This window comes from Triticum aestivum, chromosome 1B (genome assembly GCF_018294505.1).
Source record: "Triticum aestivum cultivar Chinese Spring chromosome 1B, IWGSC CS RefSeq v2.1, whole genome shotgun sequence".
NCBI lineage: Eukaryota > Viridiplantae > Streptophyta > Magnoliopsida > Poales > Poaceae > Triticum > Triticum aestivum.
In genome coordinates, this window is record NC_057795.1 from 139,611,184 (window position 1) to 139,636,657 (window position 25,474).

The 25,474-nt window shown below is 44.6% G+C and overlaps 1 long non-coding RNA gene across 1 annotated transcript; it reads left to right on the plus strand.

The window, feature by feature from the left end:
* The first annotated feature begins 884 nt into the window (after positions 1-884).
* On the plus strand, positions 885-1,725 carry LOC123088242 (uncharacterized). The gene is made up of 2 exons (XR_006441793.1): positions 885-1,299; positions 1,435-1,725. It is a non-coding gene; the product is annotated as an uncharacterized lncRNA (long non-coding RNA).
* Positions 1,726-25,474: the final 23,749 nt, after the last annotated feature.

The following is a 25,474-nucleotide window of genomic DNA, read 5'->3' on the forward strand; positions in this document are numbered from 1 at the left end:
ACCGCAACAAGCTCAGGGAAGGAGAGATGGGTGTACCTTGCGAAGAACTAGCACGATGTGTACTGTCAAATTCGCTAGAATATATGCAACTATTCGGGAAAAGAGTGAAGAAGAAAGATAATCTGAATGGCGGCCCCCGAGCAATGGTATGCTCAAGATAAAATTGGACGGTGCCTTCAAACCGAGCGACACCTTTGCCACCTTGGGAGTGGTGGCCCGGGATGAGACTGGAGATGTGATCACTGCCCGTGAAGGCAAAACGGAGCAGGTGGCAAATCCGTTTGGTGCTGAGGTAGTAGCACTGAGAGAAGCCATCAACACGGTTGCGGACCTCGGGGCACTGTGTTTGGTGTTCGAGACCGACTCAAAACTTCTTCAGGAAGCCATGAACCTGAGTAGGGTCGACTCATCACCATATGCATCACTTATTGAAGACTCCAAGCTCCAACTAAAGTTGTGGTTCTCGAAACAGCAAGTGCAGTTGTATCGTAGGGAGGCCAATTCAGTCGCGCATGAACTTGCCCAAGTTGGGCGTGAGTGTATGTCTAATAATTGTATCGTGTGGAACAATGATGTACCGCCCCGAGTGGCGATCTGTGTCTCCGGTGATTTGGCCGAGCACCGTTAAGTTATAAAGCTTTGCTTTTCCTCAAAAAAGGAATAATGTTTCACGGCGGCGATGTCCCTTAATACGAATAATGTCTCACTCATCCTGGTTAAGTCTTCACCTTGCTTATTTTCTTTCTAAAAACGGTTTTTCCTAGCTGGGGCTACACGGCACCTCTTATCTCAGCCTTTCAAGCATGCCCGTGTTCATAGAGATATGTGCACACAGCAGTTGGCACCAGACGCTTAAACCTTAATCGTGTGCCACGAAATCCACTATTCACGACATGACTTGACGTGCCCAGCTACCGCTGTCTTGGCCCGCTCACCGCTTTATTCCCCCAATCGAGGCCTTTACTCTCGTGCTTTCCATCAGATAGCTCTCTGGGTTCTTCCACCCTCCTCTTCCCTTCCGCCATGAACGAGGACACATCCGGCATGGTTTTGGATCTCGAAGATCCTGCTAGTCGCTACAATAGACCGGGGGAAATCACTACCGCCGGGGCGGAGCAGAGAATCCACTGCTGGAGGTTCTGAAAAGGAGGCGGGGGCAGGTCTTGGGCGCTCATCGGCACTGTCAGCCGGGGCGGAGCAGAGCAACCCGGGCGCAGGAGGTGCTGAAAAGGAGGCATCGGCCGGTCTTGGGAGCTCATCGGCACTCTCGGTCGTGTGCATCTCGGCCGGAAATTCCAGGTTCGTTCCAATCCCAATCTACCAAAATTCATTTTTCCCAATCTCTGTTTTGGATTAGTGTTATCTCCTCCTACAGCTTGTATCAGATCTGGTATTCTGCTGTCCTAAAAATCCCCTTGCGTTTTGATTTTCCAGTAACGAAGCCCCCGTTCCCCTTCTGAGTCGGAATCCGTTGATCCGGAAAGACTTGCCTGGTGGTTATGAGTAAAACAAATTTTCTAGCTATATATGCTAATGAATTGGTCAAAGTGTATAGATGTATATGTAGGTTTTGTACCTTTGTTGGGCTGTGCTCACTATGTATCAGAATTAATTGTAGGTTCCTAAACCATTTAACTCAATAGCCTTTCCATTGCCAATTTGCTGTGCAGCATGTTGTAAAATATAAGTTGTATAATTTAAATCCTTCAGTCTTCTACATTTTCATAATCTGTTCCATATTGCATACTATACATGTACCTAGTATGATTAAAATGCTGCCAAGTATATCTTGTGACATTCGTTTCTTAATTTGGTATATGGACTTCGGTAGCATGTACGTGGTACATGTATTAAAATTGTCCAGACTCAAAAAATCAAAATAATTAAGGGAAGCATGTACATGGCACATGTATTAAAATAATTAAGGGAGGCGGGTGGAACAGAGGAGCGGCTGGAAATGATGTGAATAGGACAGTTGGGGCGGCTGTGCGGGTGGACCCCGGGATCGACCATCAATGCAGACCAGGGAGTGACACAACGGGGACATCGCTGGTGGCCTACTAGGGAATCTCACCATCGTTCACGTAGCTCTACCTTTTCAGACTAATCACTCTGTGGCTACAGGAATACTACTGTTGATGCTGGCACTAGCACACATCTCCATATCATGGCCAACGACACAGATAAGGGGCACCGTGTAGGACGAGCTACAAAGAAACTTTGCATTTCTTTAAACTATTCGTGCTTTTATTTCCTTAACTACTCTCCCCATTTCTAAATATAGGCCCCTTTAGAAATTTGAATATGGATCACATACAGATGTTTATAGACATATTTTAGGGTGTGGATTCACTCATTTTGTGCTCCCTATTAGTCAGTATTGGAATCTCTAAAGGATCTTATATTTAAGAACGGATGGAGTATGTGCTTATCAAGTGTTTCATGCAATGCACAAGAATAATTGGGCACTCGGTGGTATTTATTTCTATGTGCGAGGAGTACAACATGTAAATGCCATCAATCTCCAAACCTGAGCGCTGCAACTGAGCTTCATGTGAAGCTTACCCTATAATTTACGTTCTAGGTACAAGCACGTTAGCTCAAGTGCCATCATAATTGTCCACTTCTTAATAGTATTTGGATAGCTCGGTTTAGGGATATATGAGGCATTGTAATTTTGAGATGGGCTGATGGAGGATTTGATTATGTTGGTAACTGTGATCTCAATGTTAGTTCACTTACCATCCTTCAATTCAGATTGAAGGCATTATACCGTTATAATAATTCACACTATAGTTAGGCATTTTTGTTTTGTATAGAGAGTAGTGCTCTTCTTTGGCAAATGCGATAAGTTGCGACCAAAAAATAATCTTTTTTAATATGACCAAATTTCTTCTACTACCCTGTAAAAGCACCCGGTCCGGAGAACCAAAAACATCCCGAAGATTAAACCATACTCCAATGGTTAGCATCAAACCAGGCTCTAGTGATCTAAATTGCTGCAATGTTTAGCATCAAACACGTTCAGCACTTAACCTCATTGCTAAACCCCACGCTTGTTTGTTTAAAGAAAAACACAAGGTTTATTCATTTGAAATAGTCATTACATCATTTATGAGAATCAGTACAATTCCTTTTAAAGGCTCCTTAAATCCCACGCCTGGTTATAAGCACAAACTCACCCGAGTCTTACCCCTTGCCTCTGCTTTCCCCTTGCTCCTCTCCAGAATATTCCGGAGAGAAAGGTGAGCAAAGCTAGGGTTTAGACATCGCCGCCACATTGTCCTCCCACAACTAAGTGCAAATCTAGGGCATGAGCTCCTATACACCAACTCAAACCAAGTGCATTCTAGCACTACTAGAAAAATGCTTATAGATAGAAGTTTACCAGTAGCATTTGCTTATGTCCCCACGCTACTAGTAGTTAGTAGTAGCGCTGGCTAGTAAGAGCATTATTGGTATTCATTAGCAGCAGCGCTTGTTTTCTAGTACCATGCTACTGCTAAGTGTAGCACACCACTAGTACCATGCTACTGCTAAGTGTAGCACACCACCCCCCTAATCAATAAATATTAGCAGCGCTGGTCGTCTAACCGGTGCTACTGTTAGTTTAGGATCTATAGTGCCTGTTTACCTAAACGTGCTACTGCTATTTCTTCTATGTGTAACATTTTACCAGTAGCATGTTATCCTAGCCCGCGCTATAGGTAGTGCAACACTAGCCGTAGATATTTTGCAGGCGCCCATAGTAGTAGCGCGCATTGGTGACCCGCGCTACTGCTATGGCCGCCAGCCACCTACCACCTTCCCCTTCTTACTCCTCTCTTCTTCCTCCCCCTTCCTTTCTCCCCATTTTCTTGCACCTTACTTGTTCCTTTCAATGCTCCCCCTCCTGCCCCTCTAGCCCTCCACCACCCCTCTTCTTTGCCCCTCCACCACCGCTCCATTAGAGCCCTCCCTCCCCCTCTTCTTTGCCCTCCACCACCCATCTTCTTTGCCCCCTCCACCACCCCTCCATTAGAGCCCTCCCCCCTCATTTTTGCTCTCCACCCCACACCCCCTCTTCTTTGCCCCCTCCACCACCCCCTCCATTAATGGCCTCCCTCCCCCTCTTCTTTGCCCTCCACCAACCCCTTCCATTAATGACTTCCCTCTCCTCTCCCTCTCCTCCCACTCTCTCCCTAGATCTCTCTCTCTCCCTAGCTAGCTAGCTAGTTAGAGCTATATATCTAGAGCTACTAGATAATTAAGAAGAAAGGTGCTCGATATCCCTCTCAACACATAGGTGAGCAAAAAAGGTGTTTGTGTGGATAGGACCGAAACTATATATATATGGGGGATATGGGAATATACCGAATTGTGTGTGGCATAATTTGAGTTGCCTATGTTTTGCCGAAATGTCGATTCAATTCCGTTTCGGCAAATTTCGGGCAAACTCAATATGTCCTATGTTTAGGGAAGGTCATGCCGAATTTTTATATGAATTTGATCCATGCATGCATACATGGTTATCATATTTGATCCGCACACAGGTGATCATGAAGGTCAATGGAAGGATGGTGGAAAGATACTGGCAATCCGCTGTGGACGACATGTATGAAAAAAAAGACTAAAGGATATGTTTTATGTCCGTGTCGAAAATGCAAAGGAATAGTCAGGCTCGACCCCTTTGAGGGTGGTACATTCAAGGCGCACCTGCTCATGCATGGTTTCATGGATGGCCATACTCAGTGGATAAGTGAAGATGATGATGATGATGAGGACGTCGACAGGGCAGGAAATAACGACATGCGGCCACCAGACGATGACCGATTATGTGCCCGAAAAGGAAGATGACCTCAGAAATGTCGATGGCGATGAGACAGTTCAAGGTGGAGAAGACGCAAACACGCCGCCGTCTTCGTCGCTACTAAGTTCAGCCATGCGGAACCCGCATGTTCAAGACCTGCTTCGTAAGAAGACGACTAGCGAGAGAGCTGCTTCTAGAGAGGAGGCCAAACTGGCGCAACTGGAGGTAGACTCGATGACTCCTTTGTATGATGGTTTCAATCCCGAGGTGACCCGCTTGAGTTTCACACTAGAACTTCTAAAGACGAACGCAAAAACAGATGAACATATGCAAGCCTGGATGAGCTTCTGAAGTATCTAAAGAAGGTTCTTCCCGCGGGAAGTCTGTGTCCTACTAGTGTCGAGGAGGCAAAGAAAATCGTGTGCCCTCTTGATCTGCCACACATTAGATATCACACATGTATCAATGATTGCATCATATATCGGAACGAGCACGCGAAAAAAACTATCTGTCCAAAGTGCAATGCTTCATGGTATAAAAAGGACGGAAAGAAAGCTTCACAGAAAGTTGTATCGTACTTTTCGATCACTCCGCGTCTACCAGTGCTACTAATAGCAAAAAAACCAGCGCTACTGGTAAGGGTTTTCCTAGTACTGTAGGTGAGTACATGGAAAAGAATATTATTATCAGTATTTACGTTCTTTGGTTATTATGATAATGATGATATTCCAAATATAATTACAAAGGATGCACATGTTTCCCAATTATACTGAACCCAAGTTGCAAGAACATTTATCACCCACCAGAAATTTCTGTAGGTATGATTACCTAGTAATACACTACAAAATATTATTAAAATATTTTTAGAGTCCAGAGTTTGGAAATCTCTACAATGATATTCAATATTACTAAAATAGATATGAACACACGCACATACATGTGAATATATATTTTTACAATACATAATTTATGTAGCGTTCAATTTTTTTTCTTAAATCGCATTTTAAATATAGCAAAAGAAAAAATTTCACTAACATACATTGCAATTTCTTAACTTTTTACACTATAACTAGTATTTGGCAACATTATTATGTGATTAACTATGGTAGATAAACAATATAAAATTATGCTCATTATCACTATACTATGTTAATTTTGATTACAAAACTATAGTATGGTACAAGTAACTAAATCAATATAAAAGTTTACCATAAAAACTTTGTACGGGGATCATTGCATGGACTGGCCCTGTCACAAATTCATTTCTAAGAAAGTGAAGATATTGCGATAAATATCTAGTTTCCTATCTATTCAAATTCCAACATTTGTAGTTCCTGAAGCTCGTGATTGTTTCGTAGAGAAACTAATGGAATTGGAGCATATGACCTAAAGTTGTATGCTATTAAAGCAAGCTCTGGTTCATGTACTCGGGCCACCTTTGTGCATGTGTGTGCCTCAGATTTCTACACCGGTTGTGAGTGTCCCCTCTTTGATGTGGAAGTGCTACCCCTAGCACAAGAAAATGAGATGGAATGCATATGTGCTTTGTTTAATATGTTGTTTTCACTTCAAACAGGTGGTGGATATTCCACTGCATGTGGTTAGAACAATCCTTTCTCAATTCAAGAAATTCTAAGTCATATTTCTGAATATGCATGTTGCATGTAGTGCTTGTTCTATCTTGTATGTCTTTCAGTTTTCTAAACCATATGTTTATGAATATGTATGTCTCATGTTATATCATGTATGTCTTCTAAGTTTCAAGTTTCTGAATAAGTATGTTGCATGCAAGTCATGTTCTATCTTATATGTCTCTTAGTTTTAAAATTTCCGAACCATCTTTATGAACTCATCCGTTCAGATGTTTTTGAATCATGTTTTCATTTTGATAAAGAGAACTCCCTCTCCCATATATTCATATACTATAAACCAAATGTCTCACAGAACAACTACAAAAGGAAAATAAAAGAAGGACATGCCAAACATGTTCGTGCGCGCGCACACACACACACGCATACACACACACACACACACACACACACACACACACACACACACACACACACATGTAGATAAGTTATTTGTGTAGATGGACTTTGAAGAAGGACAGGAGATGAAGGAAGCTCAAGGCGTTGTAATTCTCCTCGCCCCTACTATCCATCGATGCACTACATGAAGCACTTCATTTGCTATCATCTCAGACATTTTTACTCGTCGTCATGCTTGATTTTCCTGCTTTATCTGCAAAATGATCCAATCATTAAGCCACCTTGCAATCATGTTGACAAGAACATTTGGATCGTTGATCTTTTTGTTATCAACACCACACTATTTCATAATCACCATATGGACCAAAAGACAACAGATACACCGACCATCATAAGATGTTTATAATGTTTTCTATATTATCAGGAACATGAAAGGCGCATTTCAGAATATTCCATAACATTCTAGAAATTTAGCATTGCAAAAATAGATGGTTAATTTATTCATCTCTACCAGAGAATGGACAAGATTTGTTTACTAACCATCCTCTCCTAATCAAGTTATCATTGGTCCGAACACTGTTTCTAAGAACCAACCACATAAAAACTTGATTCTAGAAAGAATTTTAACTTTCCACAAAAAAAAATTGTGTGGCAAGGAGCCCATTTTCACTCAAATTCCTACAGTATGGTTTCACATAATATATCCCACCCATTTAACTCAACATTACAATATGCTTATTTGATGTCTGTCCACAATTCGATTGACTCCCCCCCCCCCCACACGCACACCTATGCACACATCACCACCACCACAAAACCTTCTAAAATAAGCATTATCTTATCAACTTTAAGTACTTAAACTACTAACTTTTTTTATCAAAAAAATTATTGTACTCCCTCCGTTCGGAATTACTCGTCCAAGAAGTAAATGTATCTAGATGTATTTTAGTTGTAGATACATCTATTTTTGTGACAAGTAATTCCGAATGGAGGGAGTATAATCTAGGGTAGTTGGATTTCAGAGGTTTATCCCCAATCCACCAGTCTTCCCTAAATCTCACATTTTCACCATTACCTACACAAAATATACACAAAGAGAAGAAATGGTCGATCTCTATGTTTAAGTAAGCCACCCCAGAACTGGGAATCAGCCTCTTTAGATTTGATTCCAGTTTTAAAAAGTTGTCCTATATACTAATGAGAATAGGTTGCCATAATCCTCCTGAAATTTCCACCACCATTCACATCAATGATTGATTCACCAAGGCATGATTTTGAACACCAGCAACCCCCAAAGTTTTTTGGCAAGCAAACAACACAACATGTTACTAGGTGATATTTCTTTTTGTTAGTTTCTTCCTGCCACAACAATCTAGCTCTAAAATGTTTCATCCGATTTAAACCCCTATAGGTAACCCAAGACATCATAAAATTTGGGATACCAAACACGGATGATTGCATCAAAGTGGCCCTATCACCACTTGATAACAATCTACCTTGCCAACTACTGCATTTCTTCTCTACTTTATCTATAGGATTTTTCCAGTGTTTATTTCTAATAGTTTTTTCATCAATATGCAGGACTAGATATCTCATGGGAAGAGATCCAATAAAACAAGTGAAAATTCTAATAAATCCAACTGTTTTATTGACTACATCACTAAAAATAAAGAACTCACTCTTGCAAAAACCTGATGAGGAGTTCCCACTGATTCTCAACCTTCCCGACCCCGCCGCCAAGTTCAATAGCGTACGACCCATGGAAAACATGGCCATCACTATCTCCAGCAACCTCATCGTTGCCGACACCTCCCTGTCCCAGACTTTGCTTTAAGATATCGACTCGCGCTCTGCCTGCACCAGCCCGGACATGTTGTCTGGCAAAATCAATATTCTCCTTGTCCCCGTCGTAGACGGTATGTTCTTCGCCATGTCCTTATATCCGGACCTCGACCAGAAAGACACTCCCCATTCTGAGCTTCTAACCAACAACACCGACGCGGGCAGTTGCTTGGCCGGGCACCCCATCGCGGATCCACTGATGTTGTCCATCCCTCGCCCTGGCCGCAAGAGGGAGTGGCACATCTCGGGCTACTTTGTCGCGGCCACACGTGTCTGGGTCTCCTTCTTGCATGATGGCACTTTCTCCTTTGACATAGCCTGCCGCCAGTGGTGAAGGGAAGGCACGTGGGAGCTGCCTGTGATGGGCCCTCTTGATCCCAGACTTCCTGGGCAGCGACAGATAGTTGCTCTTTGGCTTTTCTTTCGGGCATCGCCACTTTTGTGCATGCGATATAGAGGCGAGTCCTCCGGTGATCACTGCCCGGAGGCCATCCCCGCCCAGCTGGCCCGGCGTACTAGATACTTCACAGGACCACACACCGCTACCCTTGCCTACTACAGGGCTGGCAGATTTTGCAACTCGACGGTCATTGTCACCGGGTACTTCCCTCAAAAGCCTATCAACATGGACGAAGTGCTCAATCTACCACGCCGCGCCGTCTCCATCGTGGTCGTCGAGGTCACCCTGGGAATGCAGTTGATTAAGCGCAAACTTGAATGCTACTCCATGCCACAAGAACGCAAACTCCTTTTTACCGGTGCAGGGAGGTACCGGCTAACCATCTACCGTTCGTCCACTTTGTGATTCATGCGCTTTGCTGGCCCACATCTCATGTATATTAGTGTATTCCTCAAGAGCATGGTGTATTCAACATTGTGTCATATCATATGGCAGGTCCATGTCAGTGGTAAAGTAGTACCTGACGCATGCCTAACCCACATAAAGGTGCATTCACATGTGAGATTAAATCCCGCCTTTTATTTTCTCTTTAGCAATTTCATTCATTCATATCTTTAAAACTATAATCCCATTTTAGAAACATTATATATATTTGAACTCCTGGCACCAAGACCTTCAGAACAAGATCAATCTTGAATACATTTAAACATGATTAAATTTCAACGGTTCAAATGAGTGAAATCAATTTTCTGAAATAAGTCAAATAAGTTCTTTGAATTGAGTGAATCCATCTTTTTAAAATGGGAACACTTTTTTTCATGTATATGAAACATATTTCAGTGCAAAATATGTGAAAATTGTTATTTAAAAAATGTGAAGCTGATTATCTCCAATCAGTTTTAAAAATAAGTGAAATCTATCTTTGAAACAAGTGAAATTGTTATTTCAATTTAGTAAGTGTAATGTGTTTCTCTGAAACTAGTGAAATCTATATTATGTAATTAGTGTAATCAGTTTTTTGAAACAAATGGAATATAGTATTTTAATTTAGTGAGTGTAATGCGTTTTCTAAAATGTGAGTAATAAGATACTTGAGAAAATGAAAGATATCCGTTGTTCTGTGAAACTGTCCATTTCAAGATATTTCATAAATACGAAGTGAAATTAGTTGTAAAGAGTGAATCAGTTTTCCAAATTAGTGAAATGTGTTTTTTCAATCTAATGAAATACTGATTTTGGAATGAGTGGAATTATATTCTTTGAAATGAATAAAATCTATCTTTTGTAAATGAGTGAAATTACTTTTGAGATCTATATTTTTTTAGTGAGTGAAATCAATTTTTTAACGAGTGAAATATAGTAAAGTATTTCAACTGAGTGAGTGTAATGTGTTTTCTGAAATGAGTGACATATATTTGGAAATGAGTCTAATGTGTTCTTTTGAAATTATTGAAATTTATTTTTGGAATGAGTGAAATTTGTTTTCTTAATTGATATTTTTTAAGGACAACGCTAACGCCCACACATGCGGTGTGAGCCAAACCCGTCCACACGCCCTGTAACACACAGACTGTGCCACGTCACCGCATGCATGTGAGAATCTTTTTGGATTTGTAGTTTTTAAAATATTTTATCTCTTAAATGAAAAATCTGATTGGAGATCTGTTTTCACCATTAAATCCCTCGCGACGAGATCTTCAAAACTAGATCTCATATCAATGTATTTCAACGAATTTTTTTTTGAGTTAAAAGTTGTCATGTCTATTGCACATGAATTGCCATGATGTTAACACTGAAGTTGCCATGATATGTTTCAGCTATTTTTTTCTACATCTAAAAGTAAATTTTGACATATTATAAAATAGGGAATTAAGAAACTAGACTTGCCATGAACCATAAACTAAAATGCCATGATACATGCACTTAAATTAACCATGGTTCATAAAAAAATAATTTTCATGGTCAAAGTACTGGAATTGCCATCATCAAAAAAACTAAAATTGCCATGCTCTACAAACTAAAATTGCCACATGGCAACTATAGTGGAAACATCGTGGCAACTTTTGGGTAAAAAAAATTCGTCGAAACATATCAACATGGGGTCTAGTTTTGAAGATCTCGTCGAGACAGATTTAATGATGAAAACGGATTTATAATTTAATTTTTTAATTAGGAGATAAAACATTTTTAAGCCGAAAACCAAAAAGACTCATGCTGATGTCATTTGTTCATACGTGGCAACATGAGTAGTGAAATAGACGTGTGAGCGATGGGCAAGATGCCACACGTGTGGACATTAGTTTTTTCACAGATCTAAATAAATGCGGAAAGACTAACGCCCACACGTGTGGGCGTCTGGCAACTCGCCCACATGCATGGATCCTCGTTCAACTAATTCTGTACGAATCTTGGCGCGTTCTAGTAGTTTTTGTGTGCCACGTAGGACTAGGCTGGTGTGTGGGCATTCATCCGGTCGCCCACACGTCCTTTTTCACCACACGGGGGCTGGTGTATATGCGTTTAGCAATTCGCCCATACATTAGTTTTCACACACGCAGAGGGGCTGGTGTGTGGGTGTTTATCACTTCGCCGACACGCCCGTTGTAACGCCCCGGATTCGTTGCGCCAGGTGTCCGCCAGTTATTCGCCTTCGTTGCCATGTCATTTGCTTGCGTGTTGCATTTTACCATGTCATCATCTGCATTTCATATGCATGTTTTTCAAAACTTGCATCCGTTCGGGTTTCCCCAGTTCTCTCCGTTGTCCGTTCTGAGCCCGACCACACTCGCACGCGCCCGCGGCACCTCCGAAATATTATTTTATAAGTGGCATAAAAATGTTCTCGGAATGGGATGCAACTTGGCGTGCGATCTTATTATAGTGTAGACAGAGCGCCTGTCAAGTTTCTCGCATTCGGAGCTCGTTTGATAGCCCAACCGTTAAATATATAGCGGCACCGTTGCCGGTCTTTACGTCGGACGTTTTCGGTCTCCGGAAACTGTTGCCGGGCTGCCTTCTCTTCTCTCTTCTCAGCCCAACCCCCCTCCGCACAGCCCATCTAATCCCTCTTTGCACAGTGCATCGAACCCCCCTTAACCGTGTCCGAAACTTCCCCCAACCCGACCCGCACGGTCATGACCGATGAGTCCGAATCATCCCCCAACATCCCTAAAACATCTCCGTTTTCTTTGTTGGACTCTCCTAAGCTATATTTCTCGACCGTTCAATTTTGATCGGAGAGCCCAAATAGCCCCTTACCTAATCCACCTGACGTAAATATATACATCAGTCCAAACCCTAGTTTTTAGGCCTCTTGCCCCATCTGTCCTATCCGCACCGCCGCCGCTCTATTTCTTCCCCTCGGGATCCATCCCCACCAACCGCAACCCCGACCAACTTCCTTCGCCCTCGGGATCCTCCCGATCCAAATCGACCCGAGCTCGTGGATGCCCGGCGCCCGATCCTCTGCGCCTCCCCTCGTCCAGGAGCATCTGCTCCTCTGCCCGAGCCTCCCCGAGCTTCTCCCTCCTCACGCGCTCGAGACCAGCAAGCGGCACCGCCCCTCGCAGGTCGGCCGCAAGCCAGGAGCCGAGCTCCTCCTTCCCGAGATGCAGGCCCCCGCAGCCGTTCTTCCTCGCCGGACCCCTCCCGCAGACCAGCGCCACCAGGCCGTGCCCTGCTTCGTTCCTTCCCGTGCCGAGCAGCAACTCGTTGGAGCGCAAGCTAACTCGGTCCCTCCTCCTCGTCCTTCTTTCTCCCGCTCTCTTTCTCTCTCACACACATCCCTCTCTCTCTCGTAGGAACTTCCCTCGTCAGCCATGGCGCCATCGCAGCCCCAGCTCGCCGGAGCCCCGTTGTTGCGCCGCACGGGAGCCACCTCCTGTCGTCGCCCAGGACCCCGCCGCCCTAGCCTCGGATCCGGCCGGTTCCCATGGTCCCTCGCCCCGTCAGGTCCCTCTGCTGCTTCCCCCGCTGTCCTCATGCCGCTCCAGCCCCGCGCCAAGCTGCCGGAGCCCCAAGCCCTTGCGCCTCTCCAGCCGCGCGCCTGCATCGATGGGGTCAGCGCCCCGAGCGCGTTGACCGCGTCCCCTCCCTCGGTAGATCCAGCCTGCCGCAGCCAGATCCCCAAGGCCCAGCCGAAGCCGGCCCAAGCCAGATCCGGCCTCGCCTCGTTCCTCATCGCGCCTCGCCCGCGGCCCACCAAGGCACTGCAGCCCAGCCTCTCCACCAGTCGGGCCTCAGCCCATGGGTGAGCAGCTCCCCAGCCCAGTGCCCTCTCCTGTACACATTCGGGCCTGCCAGATTCGGCCCAATGTTATTTTTTTCCTATCCTGCGAATTTGCTATTTATCCAGTGAATTAACGAATTTGCAGAAAACCCCCTGAAGTTCATGCATTAATAACTTCATAACCATGCATCATATTAAAATGTTTTCAACATGTAAAATGCTTAGAATTTCATCCAGTTTCATAATATGCAACTTTTCATCCATGTTTAATATGTTTAAAATGCTGTTTGTTTAATTTTGCATAAATGCCATGTTAGAATGATTTATTTCATAACTAAATAACCATAGCTCGGAATTAAATGTTCTTTATATGTAAATGGGGTGGAAAAATGCCTAGTTTAACATGGTGCATTTTATTTTCCTGTTTAACAACAATAAAATATGTTTTAGGGCAGAACAGTACCAAATCTAAAATATGCATATGGGGATTTTTCCGGAATTGTTGTTTGTTACTTCCGGCCTCATTTAAACTTGCCTAAATAGTTAGTTTACTTTTGTTTCACCTCTTGCCATGTTTAACAACATTTAATATTGTTGTGTACCTAAACGAGAGAGAACTAAATACTTGCATGTGGTGTTTCTTCAATATGCAACTCGTTGCATATTGAGCTCCACTTAATTGGTAGTATTGTTTGTTGCACTTTGCCATGCCATGCCTCTTTAAACCGGACATGCATCATACTTGTTTGTGCATCATGCCATGTTTATGCTTGTGCATTTACCATGTTGTTTGTTTCTTTCCGGTGTTGCTTCTTAGTTCCGGTAATGTTGCAATTGTGAGGATTTGTTCGACTGCTCCCGTTCGTCTTCTTCATGGACTCGTTCTTCTTCCTAGCGGGATTTCAGGCAAGATGACCGCTACCCTGGATCTCACTACTATCATTGCTATGCTAGTTGCTTCGTTCTATCGCTTTGCTGCGTTGCCTATCACCTGTTTATCAAGCCATCCCATATTGCCATGAACCTCTAACCTTTGACACCTTTCCTATGCAAACCGTTGCTTGGCTATGTTACCGTTTTGCTCAGCCCCTCTTATAGCGTTGCTAGTTGCAGGTGAAGTTGAAGATTGCTCCATGGTGAACATGATTTTGTTGGGATATCACAATATCTCTTATATTATTAATGCATCTATATACTTGGTAAAGGGTGGAAGACTCGTCCTTTTGCCTGGTGTTTTGTTCCACTCTTGCCGCCCTAGTTTCCGTCATACCGGTGTTATGTTCCCGGATTTTGCGTTCCTTACGCGGTCGGGTGATTTATTGGACCCCCTTGATAGTTTGCTTTGAATAAAACTCCTCCAGTAAGGCCCAACCTTGGTTTTACCATTTGCCTCACCACCACCTATCCTTTCCCTTGGGTCGGCCAACCCGAGGGTCATCTTTATTTTAGCCCCCCCGGGCCAGTGCTTGTCTAAGTGTTGGTCCGAACCGAGCAACCTGCGGGGCCACGTCGGGGCAACTCGAGGGCTGGTTTTACTCGTAGCTTGACTTATCCGGTGTTGCCCTGAGAACGAGATATGTGCAGCTCCTATCGGGATTGTCGGCGCATCGGGCGGCTTTGCTGGTCTTGTTTTACCATTGTCGAAATGTCTTGTAAACCGGGATTCCGAGTCTGATCGGGTCTTCCTGGAAGAAAGTATATCCTTCGTTGATCGCGAGAGCTTATCATGGGCTAAGTTGGGACACCCCTGCAGGGTATAATCTTTCGAAAGACGTGCCTGCTGTTATAGGCAAATGGGAATTTGTTAATGCCTGGTTGTAGATAACTTGACACCAGATCCGAATTAAAACGCATCAACAGTGTGTGTAGCCGTGATGGTCTCTTTTCGGCGGAGTCTGGGAAGTGAACACGGTTTCTGGGTTATGTTTGACGTAAGTAGGAGTTCAGGATCACTTCTTGATCATTGCTAGTTTCACGACCGTTCCGTTTGCTCTCTTCTCGCTCTTATTTGCGTATGTTAGCCACCATATCATGCTTAGTCGCTGCTGCAGCCTCACCACTTTACCCCTTCCTTTCCCTTTGAGCTTTGCTAGTCTTGATACCCATGGTAATGGGATTGCTGAGTCCTCGTGGCTCACAGATTACTACAACAACAGTTGCAGGTACAGGTTATGCGATGATCTCGACGCGAGAGCGATGTTTGCTTGTCTTGGAGTTCTTCTTCTGCTTCTTCTTCGATCAGGGGATAGGTTCCAGGTCGGCAGCCTGGGCTAGCAGGGTGGATGTCGTTTGAGTTTCTGTTTGTGTTTCATCCGTAGTCGGATGTTGATCTTATGTATTGTGATGTTGTATTCGTGTGGCATTGTATGCCTCTTGTATGTATCCCCATCTATTATGTAATGTTGATGTAATGATATTCACCTTGCAAAAGCGTTTCAATATGCGGGTCTATCCTTGGTGGGACCTTCGAGTTCCTTTTGGATAGGGTCGCTTATTGGGCGTGACAACTTGGTAATCAGAGCTTCGACCGACCATAGGAGCCCCCTTGATTGTTGGCCATTGTTGAGTCTAGAAGAAAACTATTTTGAGTCTTAGGATTATATATATCGGAGAGTAGGATTTTTTTACTCCTCAGCCCCCTTCGTCGCTCTGGTGAGGACTCTTGACGTAGATGTTTTGTCTTTCCTCTCCTCAAGTTTCACTAAATTTTTTTTAGGATCACGTGGGTATCTTCGAATCATTCCGATGGTTTTGTGACGAGAACATTGTTCTTGGTGCCTCCTGTCTATTATGTGGCTTTGACCCGGGGAGTTGAGCTCCGAGGTGTTGTCGTCACAATTTTATCGTTGCAGTTCTGGAATACCTAGTTTTGCCGACATCGAAAATCTCTTTTATGCAGTTGTTGGTGAGATAACCTCGATGTCACCCAGTACTAGGGAGTTCGGGAGTATTGCCATAACTCGTATAATGTATGCTTTTCGAAGGTTGAGGTACACGATTTCCAGAGTTTTCTTGGTTATGTGTTGATGGATGGATACAGCTGGATGTAGGGATTGTTAGTTTGGGTGAGATATATTGCTTCCCCTGTATCCCCAACACCAGATTTCATAACCAGAAAGTTTCGGGAGTTTATAGGTGGGAATTCAAGTAGCTCCTAGAATATCTTTCCGACAGATGCATGATATGGGATTGGGTAAATCTCTATCATATGTTTGTTTCCGGCTTATTTCTGCAAGCCAAATTCTTTGTTTTATTTTATTTGTGGTATTTGAGTTTCTTCAATGTCAAGTGTTGATTACATACCTTTTCTAAACAGTGTTCTCATATTGCTATGTGAATACTAATCCTTTTGATCATCGAGATTGACATGTCAATTCTTTTCAACCGGTGTGCTTCTCTTCAAGTGGTTCCAATCTTTTTCAACATCCGCAAGATCAACTCTAAGTTTTCTCACCGGTGTTTGTTTCGTTCATCCCAAGTTGTCTTTGTTTTTCCCCGCCCTCCCACCCTTTTTCTTCAAGGACTCATATATGTTAATCAAGTATCCATTTATTCATGTGAAGTTTCTCCATTCTTTTCCTGTCAATGTTCTTATCCGGTGATTTCCCAAGAAGATGCTCAACAGTTTTAAGTTCATCATCCTTCATTGTTGTTTCTTCTCCGGTGGATCCAATTCAAGCTTTCAGTGTTGATCATATTCTTTTCCTCGTGTCAAATGCTTTTTCACCTCTTAATCTTTCACTTCTCGCTATTCATTTGTTCTGGACTGCTGAAGATATCTCGGAAGACTTGTGTTTCCATTCTCAATCCGTTCAAGATATTTCGAGGTTGTTATCTCATTCAAGTCATTTAATTCAACCGGTGCAATCCCCCCTTTCAATCAATTGTTCAACGGTGTATCTTGTGAGTGGGCCCTAACCCACAGGTCTTTTCCCATGATCTTACCTGACTCTTCGAATTATCAGGAGCGATTCTCAAATTCATTTGAAAGTTTGACGTAAGAATGACTTATCATAAGTCATATGTCCTTCTCCAAGATCTTTCAAATTCTTTCATCGTTGGTTCAACCTTTCTAATTTTCATCCCGGAGTATCTCAACAATTCTTGGTGGTGTTCTTAGTCGTCATTCTCGGATCTTGAAGACCGAAGAAGGATTTCTCTTAAATCTTGGTCCGTTCTCTTGAAGATTCATAGTTCTAGCTTATGTCATCCTCTCATAATTGTTTTTGATTGTGAGAATTCTTTTCAACCATCTAATGCATTTCAGGAGTTGCTTCCTTTCTTTATAATCCGAATGCCATCATTTCTGAATATTACTCATTCTCAACCTTCAACTCTTGTTCTCCAAATCTTATCGGTGAATCATTCAAATACCCTCTAGTCACCTCATGATCTCTTTGTTCTTTTGCATCAAAATTCCCTCTAGTTTTTTTTGTTTCTTCTAATTCTTCCCGGCGATTCTTTCTCTTTTCTTCGTTCATTTTCATTTCTAACGGTGGTTCGTTCAAGATTATTTTTCCTTGATTATCATATTAATTCATTTATTCTTTCCAATCCAACCGGTGGTTCATGAAGATCTTCTCAAGTTTGCGATATATCTTTTCTCAATCCTTTTCAAGAAGAATAAGTAGTATGCAAAAATCCATTGCTTGTCATCAATTTAATTTGATAAAGGATAAGCATACAATAAATCTTATTCTTATTTCCTCTAAGTGATTAATCCTTTCCTTCGGAGTTTGTTCTTGATGAATAAATTCTAGTTCCAAGTGTTTTCATCTTTTTCTTTTCCGGAGTTCAAATTTCCTCGACCATTTCGTCGGAACCTCCATTTAAATCATCGCAACGCTCATTTTATTCTTTCATCCTTCATTCTATCTCAATATCCTTTTGTCACCGGAGTTCTTCATGGTGGTTCTTCATGATTTAATTCATTCCTCAAGAGTTCATCAAGATTTTGTTGGTGGAGTTCAAGTATCTTTTCTTCTTGCATCTCGAAGTGCAATTAATTCTTCATTTTCTTTTGAAGTGGAGTTTTGCATTTCTTCGTTCTTCTAAGCTATCCAATCTTTTCCGTTTGTGGCCGGTTATCACCTTATTCTTGAGATGTTACCTATAAGACCACAACAAGCTTATTCTTTTCATTGTTTATTTTCTCAACAATTCCATTCAATCCTTCCTTATAAGTTCTTTTCATTCCACTATTTCAATTCTTACGGAGGTTTTGTGTTCCTCAAGTCAAGTATCGTTCCATCCTCTCAAGTTCGTGCTCTATTCCTCCATGTTTTAGCCGGAGTGCTGCCTAAATCCTTTCAGTCTTATTCGTTTCTTATCTTGTTCTAACCGGAGTGCTTTCATAGTCTACCTGATTTAGTGAGCTTTCGATTCTCGTCATTCTCGTCGTTCCTCTCTTCTTCTCGAGTGCTCTCGATTCTTTGCTTCTTCTCTTGAGTTCTTGCTTCACCTCATCCATTTCCCTTCCGTCTCGGTCCTAAGATCTCGGGACGAGATCTCTCGCAGTGGTGGAGTGTTGTAACGCCCCGGATTCGTTGCGCCAGGTGTCCGCCAGTTATTCGCCTTCGTTGCCATGTCATTTGCTTGCCTGTTGCATTTTACCATGTCATCATCTGCATTTCATCTGCATGGTTTTCAAAACTTGCATCCGTTCGGGTTTCCCAAGTTCTCTCCGTTGTCCGTTCTGAGCCCGACCACACTCGCACGCGCCTGCGGCACCTCCGAAATATTATTTTATAAGTGGCATAAAAATGTTCTCGGAATGGGATGCAACTTGGCGTGCGATCTTATTATAGTGTAGACAGAGCGCCTGTCAAGTTTCGTCTCATTCGGAGCTCGTTTGATAGCCCAACCGTTAAATATATAGCGGCACCATTGCCGGTATTTACGTCGGACGTTTTCGGTCTCCGGAAACTGTTACCGGGCTGCCTTCTCTTCTCTCTTCTCAGCCCAACTCCCCTCCGCATAGACCATCTAATCCCTCTTTGCACAGTGCATCGAACCCCCCTTAACCATGTCCGAAACTTCCCCGAACCCGACCCGCACGGTCATGACCGATGAGTCCGAATCATCCCCCAACATCCCTAAAACATCTCCGTTTTCTTTGTTGGACTCTCCTAAGCTATATTTCTCGATCGTTCGATTTTGATCGGAGAGCCCAAATAGCCCCTTACCTAATCCACCTGACGTATATATATACATCAGTCCAAACCCTAGTTTTTAGGCCTCTTGCCCCATCTATCCCATCTGCGCCGCCACCGCTCTATTTCTTCCCCTCGGGATCCATCCCCACCAACCGCAGCCCCGACCAACTTCCTTCGCCCTCAAGATCCTCCCGATCCAAATTGATCCGAGCTCGTGGATGCCCGGCGCCTGATCCTCTGCGCCTCCCCTCGTCCAGGAGCATCTGGTCCTCTGCCCGAGCCTCCCTGAGCTTCTCCCTCCTCATGCGCTCGAGACCAGCAAGCGGCGCCGCCCCTCGCAGGTCGGCCGCAAGCCAGGAGCCGAGCTCCTCCTTCCCGAGCTGCAGGCCCCCGCAGCCGTTCTTCCTCACCGGACCCCTCCCGCAGACCAGCGCCACCAGGCCGTGCCCTGCTTCGTTCCTCCCCGTGCCGAGCAGCAGCTCGTTGGAGCGCAAGCTAACTCGGTCCCTCCTCCTCGTCCTTCTTTCTCCCGCTCTCTCTCTCTCTCTCACACACATCCCTCTCTCTCTCGCAGGAACTTCCCTCGTCAGCCATGGCGCCATCGCAGCCCCAGCTCGCCGGAGCCCCGTTGTTGCGCCGCACGGGAGCCACCTCCTGCCGTCGCCCAGGACCCCGCCGCCCTGGCCTCAGATCCAGCCGGTTCCCATGGTCCCTCGCCCCGTCAGGTCCCTCTGCCGCTTCCCCCGCTGTCCTCATGCCGCTCCAGCCCCGCGCCAAGCTGCCGGAGCCCCAAGCCCCTGCGCCTCTCCAGCCGCGCGCCTGCATCGATGGGGTCAGCGCCTCGAGCGCGTTGACCGCGTCCCCTCCCTCGGTAGATCCAGCCTGCCGCAGCCAGATCCCCAAGGCCCAGCCAAAGCCGGCCCAAGCCAGATCCGGCCTCGCCTCGTTCCTCATCGCGCCTCGCCCGCGGCCCACCAAGGCACTATAGCCCAGCCTCTCCACCAGTCGGGCCTCAGCCCATGGGTGAGCAGCTCCCCAGCCCAGTGCCCTCTCCTGTACACATTCGGGCCTGCCAGATTTGGCCCAATGTTATTTTTTTTCCTGTCCTGCGAATTTGCTATTTATCCAGTGAATTAACGAATTTGCAGAAAACCCCCTGAAGTTCATGCATTAATAACTTCATAACCATGCATCATATTAAAATGTTTTCAACATGTAAAATGCTTAGAATTTCATCTAGTATCATAATATGCAACTTTTCATCCATGTTTAATATGTTTAAAATGCTGTTTGTTTAATTTTGCATAAATGCCATGTTAAAATGATTTATTTCATAACTAAATAACCGTAGCTCGGAATTAAATGTTCTTTATATGTAAATGGGGTGAAAAATGCCTAGTTTAACATGGTGCATTTTATTTTCCTGTTTAACAACAATAAAATATGTTTTAGGGCAGAACAGTACCAAATCTAAAATATGCATATGTGGATTTTTCCGGAATTGTTGTTTGTTACTTCCGGCCTCATTTAAACTTGCCTAAATAGTTAGTTTACTTTTGTTTCACCTCTTGCCATGTTTAACAACATTTAATATTGTTGTGTACCTAAACGAGAGAGAACTAAATACTTGCATGTGGTGTTTCTTCAATATGCAACTCGTTGCATATTGAGCTCCACTTAATTGGTAGTATTGTTTGTTGCACTTTGCCATGCCATGCCTCTTTAAACCGGACATGCATCATATTTGTTTGTGCATCATGCCATGTTTATGCTTGTGCATTTACCATGTTGTTTGTTTCTTTCCGGTGTTGCTTTTTAGTTCCGGTAATGTTGCGATTGTGAGGATTCGTTCGACTGCTCCTGTTCGTCTTCTTCATGGACTCGTTCTTCTTCCTAGCGGGATTTCAGGCAAGATGACCGCTACCCTGGATCTCACTACTATCATTGCTATGCTAGTTACTTCGTTCTATCGCTTTGCTGCGTTGCCTATCACCTGTTTATCAAGCCATCCCATATTGCCATGAACCTCTAACCTTTGACACCTTTCCTATGCAAACCGTTGCTTGGCTATGTTACCGCTTTGCTCAGCCCCTCTTATAGCGTTGCTAGTTGCAGGTGAACTTGAAGATTGCTCCATGGTGAACAGGATTTTGTTGGGATATCACAATATCTCTTATATTATTAATGCATCTATATACTTGGTAAAGGGTGGAAGACTCGGCCTTTTGCCTGGTGTTTTGTTCCACTCTTGCCGCCCTAGTTTCCGTCATACCGGTGTTATGTTCCCGGATTTTGCGTTCCTTACGCGGTTGGGTGATTTATGGGACACCATTGACAGTTCGCTTTGAATAAAACTCCTCCAGCAAGGCCCAACCTTGGTTTTACCATTTGCCTCACCACCACCTATCCTTTCCCTTGGGTCGGCCAACCCGAGGGTCATCTTTATTTTAGCCCCCCCGGGCCAGTGCTTGTCTAAGTGTTGGTCCGAACCGAGCAACCTGCGGGGCCACCACGAGGCAACTCGAGGGCTGGTTTTACTCGTAGCTTGACTTATCCGGTGTTGCCCTGAGAACGAGATATGTGCAGCTCCTATCGGGATTGTCGGCGCATCGGGCGGCTTTGCTGGTCTTGTTTTACCATTGTCGAAATGTCTTGTAAACCGGGATTCCGAGTCTGATCGGGTCTTCCTGGGAGAAGGTATATCCTTCGTTGATCGCGAGAGCTTATCATGGGCTAAGTTGGGACACCCCTGCAGGGTATAATCTTTCGAAAGCCGTGCCTGCTGTTATAGGCAGATGGGAATTTGTTAATGTCCGGTTGTAGATAACTTGACACCAGATCCGAATTAAAATGCATCAACAGTGTGTGTAGCCGTGATGGTCTCTTTTCGGCGGAGTCTGGGAAGTGAACACGGTTTCTGGGTTATGTTTGACGTAAGTAGGAGTTCAGGATCACTTCTTGATCATTGCTAGTTTCACGACCGTTCTGTTTGCTCTCTTCTCGCTCTTATTTGCGTATGTTAGCCACCATATCATGCTTAGTCCCTGCTGCAGCCTCACCACTTTACCCCTTCCTTTCCCTTTGAGCTTTGCTAGTCTTGATACCCATGGTAATGGGATTGCTGAGTCCTCGTGGCTCACAGATTACTACAACAACAGTTGCAGGTACAGGTTATGCGATGATCTCGACGCGAGAGCGATGTTTGCTTGTCTTGGAGTTCTTCTTCTGCTTCTTCTTCGATCAGGCGATAGGTTCCAGGTCGGCAGCCTGGGCTAGCAGGGTGGATGTCGTTTGAGTTTCTGTTTGTGTTTCATCCGTAGTCGGATGTTGATCTTATGTATTGTGATGTTGTATTCGTGTGGCATTGTATGCCTCTTGTATGTATCCCCATCTATTATGTAATGTTGATGTAATGATATCCACCTTGCAAAAGCGTTTCAATATGCGGGTCTATCCTTGGTGGGACCTTCGAGTTCCTTTTGGATAGGGTCGCATATTGGGCGTGACACCCGTCTCCTCGCCCACACCCAAAGCTGTAAGTTGCCATGTGTTTCTGCAGGGTACATGGAAACTGTTCTAGCTTTGCTTGTAAGAAGATGGCAACTCTCTTTTACCCGAGTTGCCATGTGTTTTTGCATGGTATATGACAACTGCCCTAGCGTGCACGTAAGCAGATAGCAACTCTTTCTTTTACATGGCAACTGCCCTAGCGTGCTTGTGAGCACATGGCAACTCTCTCTTTTACCCGAACATGTTTTTTTGCCATGCCTTTTTTGTAGTGCTACATGGCAACTGCCTAGTGTTAGTAGGTGGCAACTCCTAAAGTTTTGAAATCATGACAACTGCAGTAGACCAGACCATACATGGCAACTGCAGTTGAGCAACCATGGCAACTGTAGTTGTCCGACATGGCAACTGTAGTTCAGCGACATGGCAATTGCAGTTAAATGAACATTGAAGAGGGTTCAGACCATGGCAACTGCGGGGACGTGTGGTGACTGTCACGCGGGGCGTGCGGAGCCATAAGGTAGGAGGCGTGACGTACGGGCGTGTGGGCGTTATCTATTTTGCCCACACGTAGGCATGTGAGAGGGACCGCGAGGAAAAAAAGAGGCGTGTGGGCATTACTTGTTTTGCCCACACGTAAGCGTGTGGGCTGATCCTCTTAAACACCACATAAAATATGTGGGCAGACCCCTTAACGCCCACACTTATGGGCGTTATCGGCGTCCAATAAATGTATCTGATCGGAAGGCTCAAATTATATTGTGTTGTTGTGTGTACATTAGTGAGGTGCATTTAGAAAAGAAAATGTTCGCTTGTTTAATAGTTGTATAAAAAAGAGTTTAGTTTCAAAGCATATTTATCATTCAAAATTTTCCCAACGAAATTAAATAGAGGTTTTGCATGGGGAGAGAGGGATGATATATATACCATGCATATAAGTGTCTTTTCACCTGACAAAAGTTGTTGCATGCAAAGAGACCCATACTTATATTACCGGTGTATAAAATTGGGGCTGCAATTACTAGTCTATATGGACGAAGACCACACAAATCTTGATGAAATGGATGGATCCAACGCCGAAACATCCTGGCTCCGGTAAAATTACTTATTGGGCCACAAGAAGCGCACGCAGGGGACGTCATCTAGACGTATGTGCCCAGCTCATGGCCGTCACTGATCCACATTGTAAATCCAGATGGCGCATAGCGATGGTAGGTTCGTATGGAGGGGATCCCATGGCGACGCGCCATGCCGGCCCTGGACGGCAAGCGTTTATGGCGGTGCTCAGACTCCATGGCAGCGACGGAGGTGATGGACGCATCTTCGTGGCTACAAGGGCAGCACGGTGGTATTGAGCATGCTCGCCTGAGTCTGGCGTCGAAGGATGACTACTATGGCCGGAGGACCATCTTACTCTAGTATCGATGTATGTACGCATTATTTACTTGAACTCCTTGCTTAATCGGTAAAAAAGGAAAAAAATGAATTTGTTTGGTTTTCCGTACTATGACGAGTCCACCAAAAGCAGCAGATTAACCACTGAGACGCATTGAACTTTTTCTCGAATGAGATCCCAAAAATATAGTGTATGGTCCAGAATAACCACTCATGTGTTTATCCAAGCACAAAATCAACTACTATTGTTGTAGTTTGTCGATAGTAGATATGTTCGGGTTTTCTTTTTTCCTCGCCTACTCACAGCTTTAGTCTCATATGACTTTTGCTATTTGTTGGCGTGTTGTTTTTGCGTGTGTTGGTGTTGGCTATGTGCATTATAACTATGTAGAGGTCAGGTGTGTGCTCAGAGCATCTCCAACAGCCGCGCAGAAAATTTGTTTTTTTGCGCTCGCGCAACCGCTCCGGACGCTCCAGCGGAGGCACAATAACGCGCGCAAAATAAGTAGTTCAGCGCGCAGGGGCGAAACGACATCGCATGCCGTTTATTTATTGCGCCCGCTCTCGCGCGCTGCACACTCAAGCGCCCGCGCCGCACCCTCTCCGCCGCGCCGCTTTCGCCCCGCCCGCGCCGCCGCCGGCGAATTCGCCCGATGGACGGACGCGCCGACATCCCCCTCACCCCTTCCTACGCCCGCCGGCTTCAGAGCTACCATGAGAGGCATGTGTTTTGCGTCTCTCATGGAAGGCATGGGAGCACCTCCGAGTGACATGGGTGGAATGTGTTTCGGTGTGCCTCATCACACACCTTCGCATGATGCCGTTGGAGATCTTGTCAACACCTTTCGAGCCCCCATGATGATGCGGCGCACGACAATGAAGAGGAGGAGGAAGAATCGTCTTCGGATGAGGATGAAGAATCGGAGGAAGAGGAGGACGAAGATGAGATGAGGCATGATTGTTGATGTGCCATTTGTTTGTGTAAACTTTTATGTCATGAACTTGTTTGGTGATTTTAAACTATGATATGTCTTATTTTGATGTTTGAAATATCATCATATTGTCTCCAAAATGCAGGATGTGGCAAGCGTCGGCTGCTCGCGCGCTGCAGTTTAGCGCGTCTACTGGAGCGGCTCAAGCGCCCTATATTTTGCAGCGGCCGTTAGAGCT